At 40.1% G+C, this 15,904-nt stretch overlaps 1 protein-coding gene across 2 annotated transcripts in view; it reads left to right on the top strand.

Annotated features, from left to right (window-relative positions):
- The window catches only part of LOC122798011 (fer-1-like protein 6), a 1,810,759-nt gene that overhangs the window by 1,770,191 nt on the left and 24,664 nt on the right, over positions 1-15,904 (top strand). The gene's annotated exons all lie outside the window — the stretch shown is intronic.

The following is a 15,904-nucleotide window of genomic DNA, read 5'->3' as shown; positions in this document are numbered from 1 at the left end:
CGGTGGTTTCCCTAATGGGGGTGGGGGTGGGATGTCTAGGGTAATTTGCTTATGGTCGGATCTGACCAATGAAGAACTGACCTCTGGTGTGGAACACCGGTTGCCCATGCTGGTAATGACCAGGTCTAGGATATTGCTGCCCCTGGTGGGGGTGTGGATAAGTTGATCCAAGGCATTGGAATTTATGAATTCCAGAAAACGTTGAGCACAAGAGTTGGTACATGAGTAGTTTTCCCAGTTTAGGGTGGGGTAGTTGAAATCGCCCATTATTAGGGTGTTAGGTTGTACCCTAATATTTTCCAGTGCATCAAGAAATGAAGAGTGGGAATCCTGGGGCATTGTGGGTGATCTGTAGCAAGATACAATTTGGATTGTGGTCTTGCCCAGAGTTAGTTGCACTTGGATAATCTCGGATGCATTATGCTGAGCAACTAGCTTGGAGGTGTGGATATCCTTAATGAATATGGACACGCCTCCACCTTTAGTGCTTTGGTCCAGGTTAGGTGGCCAGAAGGTGTGGTATGAATTATACCATAGTAATGCAGGGATGCTCTCTGGAGCCTTGAACCAGGTCTCTGTCACTGCACAGATGTTGATGTTCTCCATTTTAAGGAGTGCCTCGAGTGAGTGCATTTTGAGGTTTAGACTTCTAGCATTAAGTAGCATTACCCTCAGATTTTGCTTGCTTGTACCTGTTATGGTGGTGAATTTGTCATTTGAATCTTGCCTAAAAAAGGCACTATAGGGTTAGCAAGAACCTTAGCCTGTATCTGGAATCCCAAGGATGACAGGTGCAGGCCATCTCTGGCAAAGCATCTTGGTTTGTCGATCATGTCATCCCAGGCAGACAGATAGTGGATCCCCTTAGAATGACACCAGAAGTCAATCATTTTGTCCTTGTACTGTGGTATCATTTTAGGTGATGGCAGGATGCTACTCAGGGCTAGGGTCATACCTGCCTGGGCTACAAGATCGGACAGCTCCTCCATGTCTCTTTTCATGTAATGCAAGGAGGTACGTCTCACGTCATTCACACCAACATGGACAATGACAGAGTCATATTTGTACTTGTTGTGGAGTGACCTGAGTGCATGCATTATGTGGTGGATCCTGGCACCTGACAGGCAGCTGACAGTAACTTTCTCTTTGTTTAGCCTGGTGAGTGGAACATCAGTGTGCCTGACTATAGAGTCACCTATGACTAGAGTGTTGGGTACGTTGTTATGCCTTATGGGCTGTGGTTGAGTGGCACACAGAGTTTGTGGGCTATGTGTCATTTGGGTTGTGTTGAGGGGGGGTGGAGGTTGCTTGTGTTTCTGCTTTAGAGGTCCCTGTTGCTTGGGTAGATTTTTTTTAGAGCTTCCACGAATGTAGGTGTGTGTTTTGTATTTCTATGGGTGTGTTTTGGTGGTGTAGGTTTTGAGGGACTATGTGATGAGTGTGGTGTGGTGCAAGTGTTTACATTCTTCTCTTGACTGTCTAGTCCAGTCTTGGGTGAAGAGAGCTTTGCTTCCAGTTTGGCTATATAAGTGCATCTCTCACAGGTTGTAGTGTTGGGTGGTAGGAGGAGAGGGTTATCTGTGTACATGAGGCAATTGCTGCATTGCCCCAAGATGCCCAGATTCATCAGGTAGACAGGAGAAAACACCGGGAGCTGACCCTTAGACATGCCTGGATAGATGCTTATTTATTAAGTTCTAAAAACTGTTTTCCTCTAGACAAGTGAGGAAAGTTGAGTGCTGTATTAATTTGTAGCTTATTTAGTGCTTACAATGAGGTCTGAACAAGTGCTGAGCTCAAAGAAACAGATTTGAGTGCTGAAACTAGAAAACTGGCTAGTTCTAAGGAACAAAATTAAGCTAGAAGGCTTCCCTCAAACAGAGAAAGGCTTCGGGGCTCAGAAGCTTACAAACAGTCCTGGATACAGCACATCTGTATCTGGACTAGACGACTTACAGGAAAGGCAGGAAACAAGCTTAGAATTTTTTTTTGTAAAGTGGAAAGGGGAAAGGAGGAGCAGAAACTAACTGGGTTGGCCTTCTCAAATGTTTGCCCTGGATTAGGTAGAATGAGGTAATGACACTAGACTAGGAGGAGTGTCCCAGATCAAATTTACAGTAGGGGTGGGCAACTGCAAAGCCACCAAGTATAAAAACAGGATATCAATAGGGAAGGAGGGTGGGAAACAAAAATCCGAACAAGCAAACCAAACCAGATGCCTAACAATTGTAGAACATTTCTAGATAATACCTCACACACAGTGAAACTAGCTAGCAATGTATATGCAGACAATAAAAGTGCTATAAATAACTCAGAAATAAGCAAAATACAGGATACTTAATGTTATATATCACAGGTTAGTTGGCTCAGAGCCCTTCCTCTGTCTTCCTCTGATTAGCTCAGTGTGAAATGACAGTAACACTCACAAGTTAACGTATTAAGTAGGGTAGGTGGAAATGCCTCTTAGACAAAGAAATGTGTAGAAAGCCCAACAAAATCGGGGAGAAAGTTCTAGAATTAGGGACAGATTGCAAGTAGTGCTGTTATACAGTTAGAAAACTGCTAGATTAACAGGGTTTGCCTGGACATGCATTTTCTCCGTGATTTGAAGTCTGACACTGATATGTATATGACATACCTCTCAACTGTACAGATTTCCATAGAATGTCCAGAGGTTTGCCTGTTATGTTTGGTCTGTTCCTCAGACAATCTTTGTTTTTGGCAAATCAGTAGGATAATCTGAGATTGAAGTCACTAAATAATGGCATCCATTTGTGATTCATACTTCATATCCTTCAGAAAAGTTATGTTAAAACAAACCCTGTCACTCCAGCAAATTTTTCAGTTTATAACACCATTATTTAAAATATGTCCCTATTTTTGGGCATCTGTCCCCCAAGTATGTCAGGCTTAGATTTTTTTTTTTAAGAGGTTCAGAAGTATGTATATGGTATATTTATTTATTGACTCACTTTCTGATATCCATCCAGTGAGATTAGCAGAATCCCAGAAATGTTATGAGGAAGAGGCAATACATATGGTCCCAAACCCTGGACATTCTGTGGAAATGTGTACAGTTGAAAGTTATGTCTGTCAGACCATTGTTAACAGACTGTCAAGATTGTGTAGCAGTGTAGTGTGTAAATGTCTGTTGGTCTGAGTAGGGGGAGGGGCAGATGTGAGTGTTATAGATCATTTTCTATCTGACTGTGCATGCTGCTACAGTTGCTGGTGGTCTATCAGCTGTATATGTTTGTAGGGGCAGACTGAGAAATGTCCCTTAACACCTCAGGATTCCAAGTACACTGTGACATGGGGCAGTATAGATAGGAGTAGTGTGTGACTGGCAATCAGGATATGTTTGTTCAAACAGTCGTTATACTCTAGAGGTCAGTTGGCTTACTGGTATGTTGCTGTGACTGAGGTGCAAATGGCTGTGGGTAGACAATTTTGCACAGTCTGTTTTTCCCTACAGTTATATCCCTGTAGTGCATGGTATAAGTACAAATGCAAGAGCAATTACCCAGAGCTGATTTGGTGTAGTGTTGTGTTGGTGTGACGGTAGTTCAGAAGGTGCTGGGTGAACTGGTTTGCAGGTCTTAGTGTTTTTTCCCTTATGTTACATAACTGTACTCATACCTTTTCAACTATCCAGATTTTTATAGACTGTCCAGATGTGTGGCTCATATTTTTGGTACGTTCCCCATAACTGTTGTGTATTTCTGACAACTCATTGGGATGATGTGAGCACTGACATCACAAAATAAGGACAATCATTTCTGTTTCAGACCTGAAATCTATCAGAAAATATGTGTATAAACAAACTGTGATAGATACTCTATCAACTTTCTAAACTTATAAAATCTATATTTAAAATATGTCCCTATTTATTGGCCTTTGTCCCCCCACTTTGTTAGGCTTTGTCCAGATTTCTTGCACTAAGAGGTTGATATATATATATATATATACATATATATATATATATATATATAAAACATTAGTAATTCCACAGGTTTTTCCCTAATGTTGGATGACCATCCTGCATGATATATTTACTGAAGCATTGCTAATTCTTACAGCTCATGTGGTAGCTGCTGTGACTGGAGTGCACTGGATCTTGGGTTTAAATCTTGCCAGGGATGTGTATTTTTCCCCTTATGTTAAATGACTGTAATGCATAATATGTTTGTAAAAGCATTACAACTTCCCATATGGCATAGCAGTATGTTGCACTGACTATAATGTACGGAATCCTGGGTTCAAAACTTGGTAGTGATGACTTTTTTCACTAATGTTAAATGACCATAATGCATGATATATTTACAAAAGCATGAGCAAATCTCACAGTTCATATGGTGTAGTGGTACATTGCTGTGACTGTAGTGTACAGGGTCCTGGGTTCAAGACCTACCAGAGCTGGTTATTTTGTTGTCAGGTAGAACAGTGGCTAATTGAGACAGAGTGATTAAAGTAGTTTTAAGCAGTTGTAAGTGGGTTTGCACAATGCTAAGCGATGCTAAGAGGCACTTAGTCCCTTTGGCTTCACTTAGCGCTGCTTATTCCCGCTTAAACCTGCACTAATATCAAAAAAAGAAAAGAAAACAGTGTGATAGGAAAGTGGTGAAATGGGGGCAAGCAGGGGGTAAAACATTAGGAAAGCAGCTAGGGATGTGCAGGATGGGTGTAGGAAAGGACCATAGCTCTACATTTCTACTGCAGCTATAGCTGTGACTGATGTGGATAATTTGGAATTTACAGCCTCACACCCCACAGGGAGGGGTGTTGGCAACATACATCTGTAGAGCAATTTGAGGGTAGATTGATTTACATCACTGGACATGGAGGCAGAATGTAGAGTTATGTATGGAATAATGATGTTTTTGCGGGACAGATTTCCCCCTTTTTTTTAAGATGAGAGTGGGATGTGGGGGACAGGCTGTAGGTGTGTTTGGGGAGGTAGGTTGGGTAGGATAGGTTGCATTCACAGACAAGACACACAAGACAGCAGACATGGGAGGTATATGACACATGAGGGGGAAAAATAACATAGACGGGAAGGGTGGTTGGGAATCAGAGGCCCATGAACCCCCAAACGGAAACAGTGGGACTGAGATCCCCACCCATGAGCAGTCACCACTGCACCTTCATGGCCCAAAGGTAGCTGTGCTGGGAGCTGGACAACAGGAGCAGGCTGCCCCTCGAGGTGCTCTAGTCTGCCCTCGATCTGGCACAAGCATACATCCAACTCTGTTTGGATGACACTGTGCACCATACCCTGGAACTTCCTGCAGGTGACTGGGTCCTCTCTGCACCTGCACCCAGGGGTGGACGAGCCCTGTCCCCTTAGGCATTTCCACCCGAGTGTGGTTAAGGACCAGCGGAGGGGGCAGTTCCAGGTTGAGTCCCAGACATGCTGGGGCCCGGCACCATGACCAGATGAGGTGGGACAGGTGGATCCACTGGGATTGGCCTTCCCAACCATGCTATGGTATTGAGGTTTGACAACATGTATTGGTTAGTCATAAACAAAACATTCCAAAATTAGTTATAACAGCATGCATGGGGTGTTCCAATTAACCCAGAACAGTGGAATTCACACAGTTTCATAGCAAACAGAACATATGCATATATAGAATAACAGTCCGAATTTTAACACCATGCCAGTTAAATGTGTGGCAATAGGCCACCAACAATCGTATTTGAACAAAGTATGTTAATATGTAAACAATTAAATATATGAACAATAAAAGGACACAAGTCTCAACATTAGATTTTGAAAACAACATACCTGTAGTATATGGATAATAATTATTGATGCACATAAGGGGTGGGGGTAGAGAAAAAAGTCCATTAACAACTGTATAGGCTTCTATTTATCAATACAGTACTGCTCAATACTCTACAGGTCTGCCCTAACTTTACATCTACCTGTGGCCCATAGCTTCTGTAGCACATACATAACTGTTAAACTTTCAAGCTGGGATGGCATAGGGCAAAGTGTGAGTAGTCTGGGTACATGACTGGAGGGGACTTATACATGTCAGAGTTACATATATGACTAACAAGGTGTATTTTTCAACTAGTGTAATATCTGTGTCCAAGGTTATTGGCAACAGTGATCACTAACCATGACAGCGTGACAGTTGAGAGCATGTATTGTGAAGAGTGCATGGTGTCTGTACCTATCCTGCTGTCTATTGCAGGTATGAGGTTGGACATTGGAGCATTTGGACACAAAGTTTATTAGTATACCCATCATACAGCTACTACAATAATTTCTTTACCTGTGGAGAAAATATATGTTAACACTACCCAACTATTTGTACACATATTAAGGATTACTTGTCTGTAAATATTCAAACATCTTAGTACCACTCCCTGGATTCAAACCATGGTCTGTGTGTGCAAAACTGACCAACAGATATATTTCTCAACACACCGAGCTACTGGGGAACCACTAGCTTCTGCTTGACTAATTTCTGCCTAATACTCACTTGGTTAGACAGTCTGACCTTGTAATCTATGTGGGGTGTCACCAAAGACTGTAGTGACAGTTGAACACTCATGCTTGACAGATAGTTATTGTACTGTGTATTAATCCTTTGAAAGCAGGTGTACACATTTAACCCCTAGTAGATGTGAATATTGAACATCATTATATTTGCAGTTCCCACCTATTACACTCTCATACTTCCCTGCATCAGCATACCCACATTCAGGAGTATATCGATCTGAAATGTAAAGGTTAACATAAGGCAATGCTGCAGGGGACATACTGTAATCCATTACACATTACTAATCAAGGTTCAAATGTTAGTGCAGGACATATTTCATATTCAATTTATATCTTGTTTTACATATTCTATTTCTTCAACAACAAACCAGATTAAACACAACAGTTTGTGGTATAAATCTTTATTTGAGTAGCATGACACAGTGTTTTCTTATAGTTGATATTCTACATTCAGTACTACTGCATATCCTGTAGATCAATATTGGTCTGACAAACTTTTTATTTATTCATTATGCTCAGAACACACTATACCTGCTGGCAGTAAACAATGTACACCTTCTTATTTAATATGCTATATACTGCCAGATAAATCTGTACTTACCAGAGGGGCTGATGAATGAAGAGAATGAGCGGGAGAGAAGGTTGGATGATGTGCGGATAGTGAATCATGAAGTGCAGTGGATTAGCAAGGAAGAAGTAAGGAAAGCTATAAAGAGGATGAATAATGGAAAGGCTGTTGGTCCAGATGAAATACCTGTGGAAGCATGGAGGTGTTTAGGTGAAATGGCAGTGGAGTTTTTAACTAGATTGCTTAATGAAACCTTGGAAAGTGAGAGGATGCCTGAGGAATGGAGAAAAAGTGTTTTGGTACCGATTTCTAAGAATAAGGGTGATGTGCAGAGCTGTAGTAACTACAGAGGGATTAAATTGATCAGTCACAGCATGAGGTTATGGGAAAGAGTAGTGGAAGCTAGGTTAAGAAGGGAGGTGATGATTAGTGATCAGCAGTATGGTTTCATGCCAGGAAAGAGCACTACAGATGTGATGTTTGCTCTGAGAGTGTTGATGGAGAAGTACAGAGAAGGTCAGAAGGAGTTGCATTGTGTCTTTGTGTCTTTGTGGACTTAGAGAAAGCATATGACAGGGTGCCTAGAGAGGAGTCGTGGTATTGTATGAGGAAGTCGGGAGTGTCAGAGAAGTATGTAAGAGTGGTACAGGATATGTACGAGGGTAGTGTGACAGCGGTGAGTTCTGCGGTGGGAGTGATGGATGCATCTAAGGTGGAGGTGAGATCACATCAAGGATCAGCTCTGAGCCCTTTCTTATTTGCAATGGTGATGGACAGGTTGACAGACGAGATCAGATAGGAGTTCCCGTGGACTATGATGTTTGCAGATGACATTGTGATTTGTAATGAGAGTAGGGAACAGGTGGACGAGACCCTGGAGAGGTAGAGATATTCTCTAGATGCCCCTGTGCTGCTCCTGAAAGCACGTTCTCTCTCCAGTGGAAGACATAGTTTCTGCAGAGATCAAACTACAACAGAGTCTGGCTGTATTCCCACCTGTGCGGTTTAAATAAGGCCATATCCATGCCCTTTTTAGTCATTGGACCATTTTTGAAAATGCTGAGCACAGCTCAGTGGTGCACAAACCCAATAAGTTGAGTTGAGCAGTGCTTAAAGGGGTAGATGTTAAGCAGTGCTTAGCAGTGCACAAATCCACTCATCTGGGCTGTATACTGCTTAGAATAGACTACTAAGCAATGCTGAAACTGGCTAAGCAGAGCTGTGCACTGCTAAGCATTGTTCAGCTTTCAGGTCAGAAACTGTTTTGAATTGGACACTAATTACTCATTACTGACATATTTATTAAGTGTTTATATTTTACTTTACATGACATCCCCCTGTGTGCTTTAATGACATTACCTCGGGGTGTGACTGTATTGTATGGGACACTTGTGTTTACATGGGGGTTTCACAGCATATATCCACTGACACTTCAATTATGGACCAGCTAGACTACCCTGGTTAACAAATATCAATTACTATATAATTTATAAATAAAAAGGAATTTGCTTTCCCATGTAAAATTGAAAAGTCTGCCTTGGTACATGAACTGTGAACTGCTGCATGCAAAGCCAGAACTCTAACCACTACGCTATCCCACCATTGAGGATTTTAGCTATACATTTGTATTTAGCTCCTATAAGATATTTAAGCAATGCTGAGCAAAGCGCTGTGACATGCATCCCCACTCAGCTATGCTTAAAATTCACTTATAATGGAAAACAATAATACAACCACTTTAATTACATATATTAATACTAATGCTGACTCATATTTGGTAATGCACTACCTGTCATTCTATCAATTTCCTAAGTCTGTATGTGCAATATGTTTTAGATTTGTCCTATGTTGGGACCTTTGTCCCATGTTTATTTCATGGCTTTATTCAGATTTCTTGGTGGAAGAGTTTGAGGTGTATGCATAACTCTCAACTATCCAGATTATCGCAGACTGTCCAGATGTTTGGCTTATATTTTTGTTTTGTTCCTCATAACATTCGTGGTTTTCTGCAAATCAGTGGGATGATCTCCGGATTTAAGTCACTAAATAATGGCATGCATTTCAGTTTCAGACTTCTCATCTTTCAGTAAATGTAAGTTAATGGAAACCCTGTTCCTCTATCAACTTTCTAAGTTTATGAGAGCTGTACTTCAAATATGTCCCTATTTTTGGACCTTTTTCCCCCTCATTTGGTTGCCCTTTGTCTGGAGTATGGGCACAAAGAGGTTTACAGGTATGGCTGTGTGTCTGGGACACATTTGTACTGTAAAGTGCCATACGGCACTTTGACAATGTAGGGGGTATGTTACAGTTCCTGTCACACACACCTTGCATTGCTTCCCATTCACTCTCCAGCTTTCAGTGTTCATGGACACTGAAAGCATTGTAAAGTGCTGTATGGCACTTTCCTAATGCAAGGGGTGTGTGACAGTACCTGTCGCACACCCTCTGCATTGCTTCCCATTGACAATCATGCTTTCAGTGTCCGCGGACACTGAAAGCTTTGTAAAGTGCAATACGGTACTTTCACAATGTAGGGGGTGTGTGACAGGTACACCCCCTGCATTTATTTCAAGTCCTAACTATTTCAGTGTCTGTGGACACTGTTTTACTGTTTTATTAGTTACTTTCAGTGTCAGTGGACACTGAAAGCATTTAAAAAGGGCGGTATGGAACATTGAGAGTGCAGGGGGCATGTTGGATCTGCAGACACTAATGCAACATGCCCCCCTGCACTCATTCAGTGCTCATGTCTGCAGATCCATTCTCAGTAGCACGCCTTTCATTAATATGAATGGTGCACTGCTGAGAAGGCTATGTGGATGCAAACACCATTCACTCCATGTAGGAATAACACTATTCCTACATGGAGTTTATTGAATCCTGGAGTATGTCTATAAATGTATACAGTTCCGTTAGCTCTGAATTCTTGCAGGAATTAAATGGATTTATATTTTGAAAGGGAAAAGAATGTTGTTGTATAGGATGCATCTAGATAAGAATCGCAAGGTGGATACATTTGGAGAGTACAGCTAAAGTTTAGAGTGTGGCAGAGGAGATAAGAAGTTAGAAAAGATTTAGATGAAGTGAGAAAAGGGACAGATAAAGAGGTGTGTATGATTGGAAAGGGAGCAGGTTAGGATGGGGGAAGAAAGATGGAGGAAATGCTATGATATTGGAGAGCCAGCCTGGTGCTGAGTATGAACAGGATTTATTCAGATGTAGTTTGAGCAGGCTTTTAAACTGTGGTGGTTTGTCAACGAGATTGATATGTTTTGGGATGGTGTTCCATATTTTTGAGATGAAGCAGAAGCAAAATGAGTCTGTGACTGAGTTATTAGACTTTGTTACTTTTAATAAGAGCTTGTCTGCAGAGTAGAAGTTCCTCGAAGGGGATTAAGGCAGTAAGACATTTTTTAGTGTGTGGCATTTTTCTGGGTAGTAAGTAAGTTTATATGATGATACTGATTGTGAATGTTTTAAGACGCTGCTTAGTTCTAACTAGTTAAGTTGTCTCAAGGCTTGACAGTGGTGGGTTCTATGTGTCGTGCATACCTCTCAATCTTTAGTACAAGAAAGCTCTACAAAGTCTAAAACAAAGTGAAGGACAAAGGTCCAAAACTGGGACAGATTTTAAATATTGCACTTTTAAACTTAGAACAGTGCAAGAATAACAGGATTTGTGTTAGCATCCATTTTTCTGATGGATATGAAGTCTGACACTCAAATGTAGGTCATTATTTAGTGACTTCAATCCTCAGTGATTTGCCAGGAAAAAAAAAAAACATTTATGAGGAACTGAGCAAAAATATGAGGCAAAAATCTGGACATTCTTTGAACATTTGGAGAGTTGAAAAGAGTGGTGTTGAGTTAGTGGCAAATTTAGCAATTTAATAATAGCAAGAGGCTGGTTTGGATTCAAGAGTGGTAATTAGGTTTGTAAGGATAGGCGATGCATAAAGAAGGCCTTGGAGTAAGTAGACTGAAGCTAATATTTGTTGTACTGTGTCGGTAAGGCCTTGTTTGGCTCCATAGATGGAGCCCAGTGTATTGTCCTTTTTATGGTTTGTAGGCTATGGTAGTCAAATTTAAGATTTTTTCAATGACAACTCCTGTGAGTTTACTGTGTGTAATTATTAATATGCAAGCCTTGTTTGCTGATATAATTAGAAAATGTTGCTTTTGGTTGTTATATTATTTTGGGGTGAAGAGCATTAATTTTGTTTTGTTAAGATTAACAAGCAGGAATTAGTTTTTTAAGATGTGTTTCTATTGAGGTAAAAGTAGTTTGGGTAAATTCCTGGAGTTTGTAGAGAGGTGAGGCTTGCACATATTAATGCTGAGTCATCAGCGTGTTGGACAATCTTTGTATGCTGTGAGTCAATATGGAGTTTATTTAGAAAGATGTTAAAGAGAAGTGGTTAAAGGACTGGGTTTTGTGGAACTCCCATGGTAACAGGTTGAAATGGGTAGCAATCATGTCGCTATTTTTTTGTTTTATTTCAGAGAAATAGCTAAGGACCCCTGTAAAGGAGTACTGAGAAAGTCTGATGGAAAGAAGTTCAGGGAATAAATGATGTGATACTCTACTGAATTCTTTTGATAAGTTTAAAAACATTGTTCACACAAGTTTGCTATTATTTCTAATTTGATTTATAGTGTTAGTAAAATGCAGTTGGGCAGTGGTTGTACTGTGATGGCGTCTGAAATTATGCTGTGTTTTGGAAAGTAGGTTGTTGAAGATGAGATTGCATTACATTTCATCTAATTTATTTTTGTTTTGAATTTCTGCTTATTACCATCTGCAATGGCTTGTATGGGTTTATGGTAATAGAGAGTGACATGACATATTTAGTTATTTTTAAAATAGTTGGCATACTCTTGGGTGGATATGGCACTCAGTCATGAGTCCTGGAAAACAGTTCAAGCTGTATAAGTACATAGCCATTTATTATAAGAAGTCACTTTTAATTGTATTGTACTCTTGTAGATTATACCCAAAGATAGAACATCCAGTAGTCTGCTGTACGTGACAAGCTGCCTTTTATCTATAAAAAGTAATAAAAATTGTATAAGAATGCAGCTAAAAATAATTATTTCTTTGTACTACATCTGTTCTTTGCATTATTTAAATGTTCCTTCAACTGTTGTAAATATGATTATAAACAGTGCGCTGGATTTACTTAATATCTGCAAATTAATAAAGACAGATGCACAAGTGAAAATCTTAATGTCATAGTAAACTACCAAATTTCCCCAAAAATAAGATCGGGCCTTATACTTTTTCCCCTACCAAAATACCCATTAGAGCTTATTATCAGGGAATGCCGTATTTACCCCCCCGTACAAGAATCTACATTTATTCATTTATTCATGTACAAAAATCGACATTTATTCATGTACACAAATTGACATTTATTCATGTACACAAATCGACATTTATTCATGTACAAAAATCGACATTTATTCATGTACACAAATCAACATTTATTCATGTACACAAATTGACATTTATTTGGTACTTTTCTGTTACTGGGCAATAGTTCTAGGTAATGTGTTAACAATTGTATGAGAATTCTACATAAACAGTGCAGCAAACATTTCAACTTCAGAATATCTACACTTTGGCTTTCACAGTGCAATATTTCATGCATAACAGAAAGTGCAGAAAAATCTCAATACATGTGTATTGGAGGAGGGGAATAAAACAAGTGAATAACTGCCACTTTTTGAGTGGTGATGCGTTCTTTATTCCTTACCCAAACCATAAGAGAAGAATGATAGAAAGTCATAAAAATGAAGCCCAGGAACTAGTGGCCTTACTTTGTAATTACCCCTTGATAATGAAATGTTACCTTAATACAATAAAGTCAAAAAACTGACAAGAGCTTGCTGGCAGCTGAAAGCAGAAGCAATCCATTCTGTTGCCCCAGTAATGGTAAAGTTATTCAAATACAGTCATGTCATCTTTTCCTGGAACATTGTCATAAGTCTCCAACCCCCGAATTCTGGCCTGAATTTCTTGTGACTCCATTTCCTGTAGAACCATTGGCTACAATCTATCATGCCTAGCAATAGAGGTCTCCTTAAATGAGCATTGCTTGTCCATGTAGCTTGCTCGTAGTGCATTGGCAACACAGTTATCAATGATTTTATCCCATGAATTCTTCACCCAAGTCACAACCTCTTGCAGGCTAGGCTTCACAAAGTTTCCACGCTGATTTGTCTCCATTCTATTTTCAGTGTAGTCATTAAGATTCATGCCCAAATGGTCCTTGAATGGCTTGTTTATTGCAATATCAAGAGTCTGGAGATAGGTAGTCATTCCTGTGGGAATCATTATTTGATCTATTCTTCTCTGTGCAAGTTCTTCATGTCTGTAGCACGGTGAGTGCTGGCTGAATCCCAGACTAGCAGACCTCTTTCGCCACCTCGCAAAACAAGTGGTAGCATTACATCAACCCACTTCCTTATAACTGCTTGTGTGCACCAGGCTTTTTCAATTTCAAGAATGTAAATGCCTGAAACATGTTCAGTCTTATCTTTCTTGCCTTACTAATGATTAGAGGTGGGGTTTTCTTTCCATCTAGATGAATTGCAAAAATACAGGTAACACGTGCACTTTCGTAATCAGTGGAGGGGAATGTAGATTGACAAGGCACCCCTCTGATCAATTGTAGTTTGAGATCCTTGGCCCATAAACACTGCAGTTTCATCCATAGCAATCATGTTAGAGAGTTGGTATTTAGAAAAGTCAATGCCATCAACAAAGGACTTGAACGCAAGTGCATGTTTAATAACTTCAGTATCTTCCAGCTTGAACAGTGTTGTTGATCTTCTTAGAGACAGTTCATATCGCTGAAGGAAGCCATCCAGCCAAGGTTGTGATGCTTTGAATTCTTCTGGGGATATTTCTAACTATGTTGCCATTGCAAAGGCAAATGCTTGAATATCAGCACTGTGCACAACCAAAGCCTTTGCTCTCCTGTTAACAATCCATTCACAGATGGTGTCTTCCAGCTCAGGAAATAATGGCTGCCCACCTGATCCACACTTGCACTTTTTAGCATTTCCCTCATCCGCCTGTTGACTGAGGTAATCGTATTCTGCTTCCCATTTTCGGACCATTCGGAGATCCAACTTCTTCTCTTTGCAGAAAGCCATCAGATTCTTTCTCCGGGAGTCCTCCATGATTCCTTTATTGTACTCGACAGAATAGCTCTTTCTTTTTGCACTCATCTTGTCTGAGGGGGTTAATTGAAGACTTACGAGACAGGAGTGGCAACAAAAAATGGCAACAGTTAAGAAGACACAACCACACCCATTCGTTATCAAGTGCGCACATTTTACATGCGTTGTCTGTACTGTGACCAATCAAAGTACACTTGCCAGTGTTTATGGGACAAGGATCTCAACCGTCAAGTGTGAGTGAAGATTAGGGTTACAGTAAGAATTGTGGAGGACTCCCAGGGAAAGAATCATATGACTTTCTGTAAAGAGAAGAAGTTGGGTGTCCGAATGGTCCGAAAATAGTGAGCAGAGTATGATAACCTCAGTCAACAGGTGTCAATAATATTATTATTTTATAATTCAACACGTCCATCATGTGTTGTTGACAATCGTAACTGGGGCTTATTTCTGGGGTAGCGCTTATATCATGACCACCCTGGAAAACCATGCTAGGCCTTATTCTCTGGTTAGGTCTTATTTACAGAGAAATACGGTATATAGATTAGGTGTTTCAGTTGTCAAGGATAGCCTCTGCTCCTGCAATGAAGGGTTATATCATATGCATGGACACAGCACACGTTAATAAGATATCATAGTACTGACAAGACTGCTGACATATATCAAAGCTAATATACTTGCTAGGACAGATATTTGCATCTCTTCTTCTACATGTAGGTTCAAGTTCAATTAAAAATGAATTTAAGTGACTATATTTAAGCAGTATTACAAAGAATGAAACATTAAAGAAGTAAATACAATAAAGATTGGGCTAAGCCTTGCATAGAAAGTCAGAAAGGTACATTGTGGGTGAACACTTAAAATCATCACCAGTGTGGGGATCATCCTAAGCCACTCCAAAGACAAGGCCACTGCTGTACAAACAAACTATCTAGCCAAACCTTGAGAAGTTCATGTAAGTCTGGAAGAAGAAAGAACGTGAGCAGCTCAGTACCAGTTAACAATTTCCCTAGGGCAAGGGGGCCCAAGCTGTGAAGACTTAAATAAACTAGGATGAGAATTTTATGGACAGTGAGATCAAAGAGGTAACCAGTACAGTCTCTGCAGTACTGTTGTAATACATAATACAGTTCTGCACCAGTTTTAGTTGGCCAAGCTCTGTATCCAGTAGCCCTATATATATAGGCCGAACTTGCAGGTGTCACAAGGACTGAAGTATCCTCATGAGTATAGTACCCCGATCAGTATTCATTCTAATTGACTTAAATAACTAATCCCTAAGAGTTAGCTGATATGTACCCCACCTTATTCCATACAGACCCGTCATAACTATCTCTTCTCAAACCAACCCAGAGGAAGACAAATTATAGGACATAAAACACACACACACACACACACACACACACACACACACACACACACACACACACACACACACAATGGTTTTATAAAAACACAAACATTAGTGGTTCCACATCATAGTTTACTGTTTATTTCACTAGTTTATTTTTAACAACTTTTAACCATATATGCACATTTCAGACTAAACTTTGTTATTAAGGCAGTGTACTGTTTACCATAATTGTGTGTTTTATGGACTTCCCCAGATTAAACTGAAATAATTATATTTTGTT

This window comes from Protopterus annectens, chromosome 3.part1, assembly GCF_019279795.1.
Source record: "Protopterus annectens isolate FY-2018-M chromosome 3.part1, PAN1.0, whole genome shotgun sequence".
Taxonomy (NCBI): domain Eukaryota; kingdom Metazoa; phylum Chordata; order Ceratodontiformes; family Protopteridae; genus Protopterus; species Protopterus annectens.
Note: the sequence above shows the minus strand (reverse complement) of the source record. Positions and strands in the feature narration are given on the sequence as shown.